A 13,717-nucleotide genomic window follows, 5' to 3' on the forward strand; every position below is an offset into this window, starting at 1 on the left:
TTTTTTTCTATAATTCCCACAAAAAGACTATGGAATGAGCCCACAAAATCACATTATTTTACTCCCAAGAAAATGGTCAGTTGTATGAAATAAGGTAAAAGTAAAAGAAATAGCACTTGGATAACTTACACTGTTTTTAGTTAAGCTTCTTGGCTGAGTCAAGTAAAAATCAATTCACAGACCTTGAACAATATGACAGTGAGTGAGGTGATGCGACTTCCACTAAAGGACCTGTCCACACGAGCGGGCCTGATCGGCGTGCTCCGGGGTTGACGGGCTTACTCATGAATGTTGTCCACACAGGTGAGGCGATGGAGAGGTGGGGCGTACCCGACGATGCCAGTGGTGTGTTCAGTGCAGTACGAAAAAACATGGTGCCTACGTATAGAAGAAGACCGTGTAGCATGATAATTGCTTTGTGTGTGATGAAAAAGAAGAGAATATGGTCCAAAGAATGGCACGGTAAAAGAAATGTATATGGTTAACGTACGTCTGCCAGGGTCGAAGTTCAAGCCATTGGGCACCACCATGGTGATTTTGCTACACGACCCATCGGGCAATTTGACGGTTTGCCCGTCAAGTGTGCGTTAGAGGGGAAGTCCGCCGATCCAGGAGGCCCGATCGTGTGGACAGGCCTTAACGGCTTCATTTACCTACCAAAGAAATAATTCAAATTAAGGATGAGAATAAACACAAATACACAACTACAACAACTATATGAGCACCCTCTCACACAAAGCCCAATACCGCAAAATTATGAGCCAAAGTAATGCACACACAACTCTAATGTGGAGTACATCATTTTGTAACTTGCCCATTAGTGCAACTGTGTCAAATTTCCTCTTCCTGTGGCTGGTCATGCCTTAAATAGTAGGGATACTGGAGAAATGTTCAGAGCTCGTTGTAGTAGTTCATGACATACCAAGGCTTTCTCATGCCTGTAAGATTTAACCAATAACTGAAAGAGTTTCAAAATGATTCTTCAGATAATAGGAACCAGCTCTACCAAAGTAGCGATCTTTTCATCTTCCCTGGAATGAAAGAATGTCCAATTAAAAAAAATCTCATCCACATTAATCAACAAATACCAAATAGCGTCGGAATACTTTATGTTCTAGAAACATTTTTTATGTTCTAGAATGCAGTAAAGGATTCTAGGGAATATGCAATAGTTTCAAGAAATTCATCACAAAACTCTTACAATAAATAAAACCTTTATTCATTTCAGATCAGCCTCATACAATTAAGTTATAACAAATGACCTCAAAATTGCTGACCAAAAATGAATGCAATTTATAAATGACTAGCTATACTGCATATCCTGGGGGAAGCCTTGATTTTGCTGCATATCCTGGGGAGGAAAGCCCTGTGATAAACCTCGTTCAAAGCTGCCACTTATGAAATGCTTCTGACCAGTTATGCAAAAAAAATGATAATTGGTAGGGAAGCCAAGAGGGAACTCAACTTATGCAAAATTATGTATACTGTTCCTGCTCTCAAACCATTTCATTTGATCAGGGACTACCAGTATGTTGCTACCTGCTGCTCAGTTTAAAACTGCAAATTAATCCTTAAAGCTCTACTACACTCTTTCTTGATCTGTATAATTCAGAATGCGCACATTCACATATAACCCGCCTGGATAGCAAATACTTTTTTATATAAACCACAGAAAAACATCTCATTTCTAGTCTCTTAAGGCCTGTCCGCACGAGCGGGCCTGATCGGCTTGCTCCGGGGTTGACGGGCAAATTCTGGCGAGCTTAACCGTGAATGTTGTCCACACGGGTGAGGCGATGGAGAGGTGGCCGTACCCGACGATGCCAGTAGTGTGTTCAGTGCGGTACGATAAACATGGTGCCTACCGCAAAGAAGAAGATAGTGTAGCATGGTAATTCCTGTGTGTGTGATGAAAAAGAAGAGAATATGGTGCAAAGAATGGCTCAGTAAAAGAAATGTATATGGTTAACGTACGTCTGCCAGGGTCGAAGTTCAAGCCATCGGGCACCACCATGGCGATTTTGCTACAAGACCCATCGGGCAATTTGACGGTTTGCCCGTCAAGTGTGCCCATTAGAGGGGAAGTCCGCCGATCAGGCCCGGTCGTGTGGACAGGCCTAAGAGCTTAAGCACAGGATTCGTTATTTTAAAAGTGAAAATAACGGAGGAAGGCAAATATCAAGTAGCTAGACAGCTAAAACAGAAGAGGGTACTAGGATGGTGCTGTATTTTGGGATATTAATATAGTTGGTTAGCTTCATAGATTGAGTGAGGATATCTTCCGCCCTGTTTCTACTACAGGTATACTAAACATCTTCCCTAACAGTATGCGTATTCAATAAAGTGAATGAAAATGAGTAAAATTTTGGATATTTCTATGGCTATACAAAAAACCTAACCGTCCAAGAGTTGTTATGTTATAGTGTTGCATACCTTATATTTTTAGAGCACTTGAAGTTAGGAGAGGTTGGGGAAGATAAATGTCCCACCGGCCAAGGAGGACCTGGTAGGTTGGGACGCACCCCTGCAATATACATAAGTCACATATTTGTGCTTTGTAATTTGTAGGACACTACTTTTTTAACACATTGGTTTTAGCTCTGTATTTCATATCCTTGCTGGTGGAAAGTACATTTTTCCACCCAAAATACCATGGTTTCCACCAAAGACGTCACCCTCCCCATATAATTATTAAACAATACACAAAACAGTGGGTCACATCCGTAACCTATTAATGAAAAACTCATGAAACAAGCAAATGGCAAATCAAATATCTACAAGAAAAAATCTGCACTTGACTATGGTATTAACGAACTCTCAGCCTGCAAGCTTTTAACTCAAGATAGGCCCTGTATGTTGTCATATGATCAACCTCAAATAGGCTAAGTATTCCACCATTTTTCTTTAATTTGTACATTTGCCATACAAGAACTTTGGAAAATTCATTCTTAAGTAAAAAAACCCAACATGGCAGCATTCCTGTGTTTTCAAAATCATAAGAAAACTATCCATGCTACATTGTGTCATAGCCTTTGACGTGGCTTCTGTGATCTCGGGTCTGCCCTTTGATACCCGTTTAGACCCCCCCTGGTGCAATGTGGTATCTGGAGAAATTCATTACCACCCACAACCTATCACTTAAGCGTTAATTTTCGGATATACGAATAACGTTAAGTCCCCAGTAAGTCGTACAGTCTAGCCCCAAAATCGCAGTCTTATATACCTATGCACGAACATTACTTTCCATGAATTTAGTTTATATCGCCTTTGTAAATATACTCATTTCCCTAAGTAGTTTAACTAAAGTAATACTGTACATCCATCCCTACCTTGGACATCCTGCTATGTGTAGGCCGATATTATACACGTAAACTTTTTACCAAACTTTCTGTGGTACCATCGTCAAAAATAAAGATGGCCGACTCTAAACAAAAATGGAAAATATTTCAGATTTTCTCTTAAGATTCACACGTGTGACTGTTGCAATGCATGCTAAAACCAAGTGAAGCAACTGCAAAAAAAAAAAAGTGTACCTATAGTACTTGTCCAAAATTCTCTCTGCTCGTTACGTAAAAACACTGAACCAAGTAATCATTTTCATTTTCGATTATTCCACTGAATGACCTTAATTTCTTCTTTCACAAAGAGCGTTATTGTATATATATATATATATATATATAATATATATATATATATATATATACTTCGTTAGATAAATGGGTGACTAGCTAATAATATTGGAGTGTACTGGTTCATTGCTCTCTCTCTCTCTCTCTCTCTCTCTCTCTCTCTCTCTCTCTCTCTATATATATATATATATATATATATATATATATATATATATATATATATATATATATTTCTACGTTTATTGATCTCTTTCGTCTTCCCAGCATTCAAGTAATTATTTTGATTTGTAAAATGGCAGCCATATCCCTCCAAATATCAGCTGATTTTTAGGCGGGAACCAAAACACACCAGCCAGAGATAGGGAGTTCCTAAGTTGGGGGAAAATAGACTCTTGTCAGCTTTAGGGAGGGACGTATCTCAAAGGGAGGATGTAGGCAGACTGGTACTCTTAGGCCTATATCTTAAGCTCTTTTTCCTGTGAACCCTCTGCTGGCTGTATGTTCTGTTTCCAGGATTTGCCCTGCTCGTGGGGGGTTAAACTGACCCCCAACACCCAGGCAAGATGCCTGCGATCTTCCTCAGACAGCTCCAGTTCGTGACCCTCGGACGGATGTCCGACCACCCGCCTTCCATTTAGGCCTATCCATGGCATTAGTGGCGCGCCCGAGCCCCAGACCTGAGACAAAGCCAGGCTGCATTTCTACAAAGATCCACTGAACATGGCATCCAGGTACGTCTTGTGAGCAGCATATTGCCAGTTCCTTACATCCTATTGTCTAGTTGCTCCCCCATTTTCCTAATTCAAACTTCTAAATAAAAGAAACTCATCCCCTTGTTTCCTCTCACTGCCTCATGGGCCGCATGCTTCCCCTTGTGTGATCGTCCCAGACAAATGAAGTCTTCAGTGCATACCTCTGTTAAAATTAGAGTTCCTTTTCCCCAGTGTTAGAGAACTGAATAATCGTAACTTGTGCAAGAAATCCTTTTCTTTTATCTTGTCTAATCTGGGATCTTTTTCCAGATACCCTGAGTCACGTGTCAAGTCTGTCCGCCCGCAAGTGTTGCATTACCGCAAGATTTCGAAACCAGCTTTATTACGTGAATCACATTTTGAGCCAGCTATCATCCACTTGAGAGATATTATTAGCCCATGACCAGTTGCATTTACTTTTTCTCCAGGCCAGTAACGGCCTCTTGTAAATAAATAGCTGTAGAGTAATTAGCTGAGTTTCTGGCGACCTTTCCTCTAGAGTAAATGTTCACTTTAAATCCTTTCTTACGGTAAGTTCAAGCAATTCACTAATTGTTTTTTCCCTCAATTATTCAGTTTACGTATTGGAGTCCTTTCAAGGCCGGGCTCATACGTAACAATATATATATATATAATATATATATATATATATATATATATATATATATATATATATATATATATATATAATATAAAGTGTCAAAGAGTCCATGATACGAGGCCAAGTTTATTGCATATGATACGTTTCGCACATACATCTGTGTGCATCATCAGTCTGTGAATAAAATGCAAAGACATATTATAAACAATCATATAACAAAATTATAAGGAATTCACAATTTTAAAAAATAAAGTCAGAAACCACTCTATAATATGCAAGACTGAAAATTCAAAAAGAACATTTTACAATAATTGATTATGTTAAACATCTGACCAACTAACAACGCTTGAGTCGTTATACATTAAAAAGACTGGTGCCCTCATTAAACGGTAATTTTTCCTCGTCACCTTTGTACCTGGCATAGTTGTCGTCGCTTCTCTGCCAACAGTAACTCGTTCCATCTTCACCTTTGATCATGGACGGTTGGTGTTTTTAGTAGTCTCTCTTTTTTATTTAATCTGTTTTTTAGACTTTATTTTTTAAATTGTGAATTCCTTATAATATGATTGTTTATAATGTGTCTTTGTATTTTATTCACAGACTGATGATGCACACAGTGCGAAACGTATCATGTACAATAAACTTGGCCTTTTAATTATAACTGAATGCTGAAGCACTATATATATATATATATATATATATATATATATATATATATATATATATATATATATATATATATACTATATATATATACACAGAGAGCAATGAACTATACAACTCCAATATTATTAGCTTAGTTACCCATTTATATAACGACGTCTTTATTTTCTATGACGAGAGAAACTCTAATATAGAAAATGGGACCGTAGCAAATATCGCAAACCAGTCTTTGTCTTTCTTTTCAAGTACTTCACTTTTGTGTGTGTGTGTGTTTCTCAGGATAGAATTAATTTGGTTTTTTGTTAATGTAAAATAAACATTATACATGAAATTAACTATAATGATAAATTGCTCAATATTATATTAGTGTAGTGTCATGGTAATCGCTCTATAGCGAAGTAAAATATATTAAAGGAAAGGAAAATGCATTTTCTTCAAGTAGGTCTGCAGCTAGGAGGCATTCGCGCACGTGTTGGAGGCGCCTGTTCTCATGATTATTCTAGAATCGCCAGGTGGGATATGGAACTCAACGTGTCGCCGCGTATTATGATGTAATATTCGCCTAGATCCTTCTAAAACGTTCCTGTCGTCTCGGGAGTCTGTGACGTTCGCTGGTAGGCCCCGCCCCCAGATCGCCTTATATATACGATTGACGAAGTAGGAGAGATCTGATCAGCAGAGAGAGATAAGCGAAGAAGGAAGAGACGAAGGATAAGAGAGGAAGAAGGCGCACGAGAGTTTGATCGGATTCGAGTCAAGTCGTCAAGTTACAGAGAGAACGACAGAGATTTTCCGACGTTGAGCAAACCTTCAGAGAAGAAATATCCTACAAGTGGCTTTTTGAGGAAAAGAACCCTGCGGGCCTTAGAAAGTATGCAAGAAAATCAGACCAATGTTTTCTGCAGTACGGAGTCGAGAAGACGTCTATAGTTATACAGCTCTCCTTTACTAAGACGTCGCAGCTGCAAAATTGGCCAGCAAGTATTTCATTACATCAGTTTCCCCAGTTCACATACTGTAAGAGTTTTTTTGTTATATAAATAGGAGAAACCATTCTGGATTTATCTTTGTTAGTATGCTTGTAAATAAACTTTTGTTCTGTTTGTGTTTCTTTCTATATTCGTACCCCCAGTTTCAACTATTGGTGTTGAATTCTTTTTGTTTATTATAATATCGAACCTGTAGCAGACCTCAGTCCGTAACAGTAGCCATTTTTGTCATTGTATGGTCCTACTACCATTTACTCCAAGGACGGCATTGAATTACAACGCTCAAGCAAGACTAAATCTATGTTATGTGAAATCTGTCAAATTATTTTATGGGTTTTAGTACTTTTATAACTCACATGGCTCATTGTAGGGTTCCAAACTGGTACAAAAGAAGAATGCTAAAAGCTGAGCTGCTCTGGGTGGGGGTTTGAGGGTCTAACTGTTTCCGCCAAGGGCGAAAAAATGATTTATATAGAGACCTACAGCGAGTCTATGGATCAGTTCATAGTAGTTTTGATGTTAGTAATAAAAAAAAAGTATGAAACCGTTGCATTTTTTTTTTTTTTTTTTTTTTTTTTTTTTTTTGACACCTACGCATACTCCAGGATCTAAGTTTCAAACACCTAACATTTGCCAAAGCAATATTATCCATAAACGAAAACCATCCTTGCCCATTCCTAACCAGCATGGTACATTTTCTTACATTCTTATCCCAGAGAACACTGCCATATGTCTTTAGAAAAATCCCCTATATTGTAGTTAGAATCACAAGAAACTCCGGGTAATTTAACTTTAAAAAGTGTGCCAACTAGATTTCACAAAAACCAAAGACAGAAAGACTAATAAAATCGCATGACAGACAATATTTATTGATTACGTCATAGAAGAGTGGTCTTCAAACTGTGGGTCATGGCCGACCAGTGGGCGCCATGGCTGATTATCAGATGGGCCACGGACAAAAAAAAAAAAATCAGAATTTGAAGTTAAATAAACAGTATATAAAAATTAAAATAAAAGTATACTTTTTTTTATCCGGACCTATAATTATCAATAAACAGCATATGTCTAAATTGGATATAAATGTATTTTCTTTTTCTTATTCTATCCCAGTGTTTGTTCACTAGTTCATTTTTAGATCATAAAAATGGTCATGACATATGAAAATCTATATTTTTGAATTTATGGTAATGAAATGTAATAAAATTCCAGTTCCAGGAACTATACGTAGTATTTATTTTGAACTTATCAATTCCTATTCTAAATCTGAAGTAGTGGCCATGGGTATTTTGGAGATATCTAAAGTAGGCCATGACCTCAAAAAGCAAAATTTGAAGACCACTGTCATAGAAGGACGAGACTAATTATGCCTGAGCATGAAATCCAACACAAACTTGGCCCTTTATTCACAAGGATAACATAAAATTTCAAACGCATCGCAGCTTCGAAGAGTAACCTCAAGGATATGCTAAAATACGTTATATAACTCCGCAGCTCAAGATATCGTCTGTATAACTACGCGGGAAAATTTCTCGTATTTATTGTTGCAATGAATATGCAATGCAATGTTCTTCTCAAGTTCTTAATGTATAAATCCTATTTGAACTATCTGAAAAAGATTCAGTAAGTTATGCTTCATGTAGTAGGATATGATTCCTTATTGTAGGTACGCTTAGTTTTTGATGATTATGTATTTTTATATAGTATTATTTATAAGTTTGAAGTTTGTTTTTTTTTGTACAATCTGTTCTTGTCTCTCGCTACAGTGTATTCAGACCAATAAACTACAGCAGAAAATAGCGTTTATATTACCCTAAAATCCACCGAATTCGACAACGAACATGAATAAATATACTAAAAATCAATCTTCTCTGGAAGGGCAGTTGCACATAACTGCTATAAATATTATAGTTATAAAGCCTGAACTATTGCCAGTAACTTATGGCAAAGTTGCCGTTTAATTAAGAAGCATATGGCGTGAAACTAAGTAAACACACCCACAAAGTTGATAAACTTAAAAAAAAAAATTAAAAATAAAAATAAATTAAAGGACACTCATCAACGGCATATAGACTCTCACAGCATCTGCCTGTGTAGTGAAACTATATATATATATATAGTATATATATATATATATATATATATATATATATATATATATATTATCATATATATATATATATATGTGTGTGTGTGTGTGTGTGTGTGTTAATGCATAGATTTCCCTCTTTTTTTATGTGAATCTTAATCCTTGCATCCCAAAATTTGGATAGCTATGCGTCCTTTTAGACAGCAGATAAGCTACAAAAAAACAGCCGCTGCCTTTCAAATGCTTCGAAGCAGAAGACCTCTAGGTAAAGCTAACATACACATGTAAATTACTTCAGTTATCAACATCTCGTCGATATATTTGGACCATACTATATTTAAATTGTTGATGTTCCAACCCCACTAGCACAAACACTGCACGTGAGCTTTATTCTGAAAAAATACATTTGTGTTCTAGAAAGGTAAAAATTACTGAGTAATATGAACTTGACCATGAAAGTTACTTGTCGCCAACCTTTGGTTGATATATTTGGACCCCGTATTTAAATTCCTGATGTTCCAACCCCACTTTTGACATGGGTGGATCCATGAATTTAACTGTCAAAAAGGATAGCACAAACACTTCACATAAGTGAGCTTTTTTCTCTAACAAAAAAAAAAAAAAAAAAAAAAAAAAAAAAAAAAAAAAGTTTTCTGCAGGGCCTTTATGAACAAAGGTATCCAGCCGGAAGTGGATAAAACATGCCCCAAGAAAGGTTAAAAATTACCCAGTAAAATTAACTTGACCGTGATTCACCCTGTGTTTGAAAATTGTGAAATGAAAATTGCTGTAATCTTTGAAGTTTTGACTGACTAAATGATATCTGTAAGGTTCAATAATCCTGTAACTACATTTTCCGGTTGTCGTTTCTTTGATGTACACAATGCAGTATACAGTTAAAATTCAAATGTACATGCTTCAAAATCCATGTAGTAGACTTTATACAGCTTCCTCAAAAAGATTAGAAATTTATGGGGAGCCCGATTATAAGTTGTTGCAAAATTAAGGCATTTTTTGGTTACAAGATACTATTCACGATTTGCGATACATATATTTTAATATAATGTATCGCTCTCTGTAATATATTGAAATATTTTGGTTAAATTTTACTGATTTATTTTTTTATATATGTATATATATTTTTTTTCCAGGCTAAAAACCAAGGAGATGATCTGGAAGCCTACAAACTGACGTTACTACGACTTATATGCAACGTGGCTTCAACATTCTAGTTCATTTGTTAGCTGGGTAGACGATTATAGAGATATAAGATATATATACTTTTATACGTACGTATATGAAGCACTAGCGTACGAACATAAACGAAATGATATTATGTGTATATCTGTGTGTACATGCTGTCATATATTCCTTAAGAAAACAGTTAAGAATATCCTTCACCGGAAAGACCAGTCTCGTAATTTTAGCAGTTCCTGTCACAAAATAGCAAGTGGGGATGTTGGGGGAGCTGAGAGGAGTATTCTCCCGGTAAATGCTCCCATCTAGCGGCAGTCTCCAGAACTAAAGTCAATGGTTGCCTTGATACGCTACATCGCCGCCATCATCGAAGAGTTCTTTGGCTTTGTTATTATCGTCAGTCATTCAGTAAGGCAGTGGATATTTCATATTCAAAACTGGCATAATATCCCCGTCATAAATGTCAATCAAATTTCGTCACGAAGCAATCTTTCAGCTTAATGAAGACCAAAAATTTTCCCCGTCGGATTAATCTTTTAGACAATTCTCGTAATAATATCTGGTAATGTTTTGTCATTCATTGGTATATGGAAGATTTGTAGCTATTCCGCTTCTTGTTAAAAGGAAGGAGAAGAAAAACAAAGAGGACCGAGAGAAGAGAGAGAGAGAGAGAGAGAGAGAGATCGTAATGAAAAACAATAATTTCTTCTGAATTATTAGGGAATAATTAAAGCTGTTTAACAGTTGATAATGTTCGATTTTGTCCACTTGATATCCGTTGCGCCGACAACCTTAGATGCAGAATTGTTAACAAAGGGCTCAAAGTCTTAAACATAGAAAGAAAACTCTATAAGAATGCTGCAGTAACCAACAACAAAAAAATAATGATAGAAATATCTCATGGGAATAGCTGTAGATAAAAATATATAAATTTTCAATCACGAAATTCTTCAGCAAAATATCCTTGAGGTGTAACGGTATGTAATATTTCGATTGCTTTGACATATAAAAAATCATAATGAAATAATCAACAGAGAAGCGAAGAGATTAAACTATTAAAGGCAAATAAAATTTAGATTTAGTCAAATTAATTTTGCGACCAACTGAGCTCCTAACTTAAGTTAAAAATTTATCATTAATATAATCAGAAACAAAGATGAAGTTGTAAGACACATAAAAGAAATAAGCTTTAAGATAATACAAAACGAAAACTGTCCAATAGGTTGAGATTTCAATGTCGCATAATTTGGTGTTTTTTATTATTAATTTTTTTGCGGCGCTGACCCTGCCATTTTTAAACAGCTTCTGATATTATTATTTATATATACTTACAGCATGACGCTTCCCCATTTCTTTCTCCTTTATTTGAATAGATATCTTATTTGGTTGCGTTATGCTGTATATTTAAATATTACACGATATATATATATATATATATATATATATATATATATATATATATATATATATATATATATATATATATATATTACATGTGACCGGTCAAATGTTCTGTTACAACAGAATTCCACCTAATAAAAGAAGCCCATAAAAACGCCAAAACACAGAAAGTAAAGTATACTATATTGATGAAATATAGTGCTTACTTTCTGTTTTTTGGCGTTTTTATGGCTCCCTTTATCAGATATTATGTATGTATGTACATATATATATATGAATATATACCTATACATATATATATATATGTATATATATATATATATAAATATATAATATATATATATATATATATATATACATATATAATATATATATATATATATATATATATATATATATATATATTATATATATATATATATATATACATATATATGATTGTAACAGCCACAAAGTTCTCGTATTATCTCGATTTCTTCAAACCTTTTTGGATAAGCTCGTCACTACCAAGCTTAACTTGAAGATCCAGACGCAGAAGAATCACATAAAAGATATGTTTGACTTCTGTCTGCAAGGTTCGAACCTTCTCTCTCTCTCTCTCTCTCTCTCTCTCTCTCTCTCTCACTCTCTCTATGTATGTATGTATATATATTATATGTGCGTATGCTCCTCCATCCAGGCACGGAGAGGAAAATGCAATCAGCTAATAACGATATATCTCCCCGACACCATCTCCAAAGTGTCTTAACTCCCTAACGGCTGCCTTGTCTTATTAGCGTTGACGATGATGTTGATGGCCGTTGTTGCCTTCTTCGCTACTCACTTTTTCGGCAAGCCGCCCTCCCCCCTTCCCCTACTCTTCATTTCGCCTAATCTACCTGTAACAACACTTCAGGAACCAAAATTAAACTCGCTGTTCACAGCTTAATTAATGCAAAGTGTAGGATATAGCTTTGCACCCGCTATACCAATAAATGCTTCACTTCAGCTCCACAACTACTATCGTCTAAGTGGATGTACGATATGAATATATATATATATATATATATATATATATATATATATATATATAATATATATATATTTATAGAGAGAGAGAGATAGAGAGAGAGAGAGAGAGAGAGAGAGCAGAGAGAGAGAGAGAGAGAGAGAGAGATATCTATATATATATATCATATATATATATATATATACTATATATATATATATATATAGTATATATATAGATAGATAGATAGATAGATATAGATATAAATATCTATATATATATGCATATATATATATATATATATATATATATATATATATATATAGATAGATAGATATAGTATATAATATCTATATATATATATACATATATACTATATATATATATATATATATATATATATATATTATATATATATATATATATATATTATGTATATGCGTGTGTGTTTCAGCATTGGATTAAGAGATTATGAACATATTACAAACTTGAATGTAAGCACAGGTGTAATAGTTATGTCAGACCCGGCACGTGCAGCAAACGAAAGCCACATAAGAACAAGGAATAAACTAACTTTCAAGAGATAGTCAGATGGAAATGCTCTATTTCAAATGAACCTAGAAATATAAAAAAAATAAGATAAAAAAAAGCCATAAAGGTATCGGTGATCGAGCTGTTAGTCATTTTTTGCTTTCTATTGAGAGAAGAAACGGCAAAGCAAGAACGATATGTGGAAAATAAAAAAAAAAACAGGTATAAAGAGAAATAATAGGAGCAAAATTTAGACTAAATTAAATAAGAAAGCAAGAAACAGAGGACGAACGAGAACAAAGGATGAAGCTCAGAACGAAACGAGGACAAAAAGATAAGAAACAATGACAAAAGAAGGAGAATAGGAGCCCTCGACTACCCCTGCCTCTCTCTCTCTCTCTCTCTCTCTCTCTCTCTCTCTCTCTCTGAGGCCATCCAATCAAAAGACCTGAGACCTCCTAATAAAGTGATGCGTAATAAAAAAAGGGAAACTCAGATAAATGCACATCCGATAGCGACCCCCAAGTGAGAGGCCGACGAGCAATAACAGATAATAGCTAACAAGGATAAGGAGACGAATCTGGGGGGGCGGGGGAGGGGGGAGGGAACAGAGACGCGAGATGGGGGGAGAGGTGGAAGAGGAGGAAAGATGGGAGGAGAGGAAGAGGAAGATTTTGATGCAGAGAAGAAGAGGAAGGCTGGGATAAAGAATGAACATTGAAATTTGGAAGAGGAGGACGAAAGGTATTAATTGATAGAGAGATTATGAAAAAAGATTGGATGGTCCAAAAAATAAAGTAGAACAAAAAAATAGGTAGAAAGGTCTGAGATGGGAAGAGAGTTAAGCTCTCGTAAGGAGGTGGACGAAACTAGAAATGAC

Source organism: Macrobrachium nipponense, chromosome 31 (assembly GCF_015104395.2).
Source record: "Macrobrachium nipponense isolate FS-2020 chromosome 31, ASM1510439v2, whole genome shotgun sequence".
Classification (NCBI taxonomy): Eukaryota; Metazoa; Arthropoda; class Malacostraca; order Decapoda; family Palaemonidae; genus Macrobrachium; species Macrobrachium nipponense.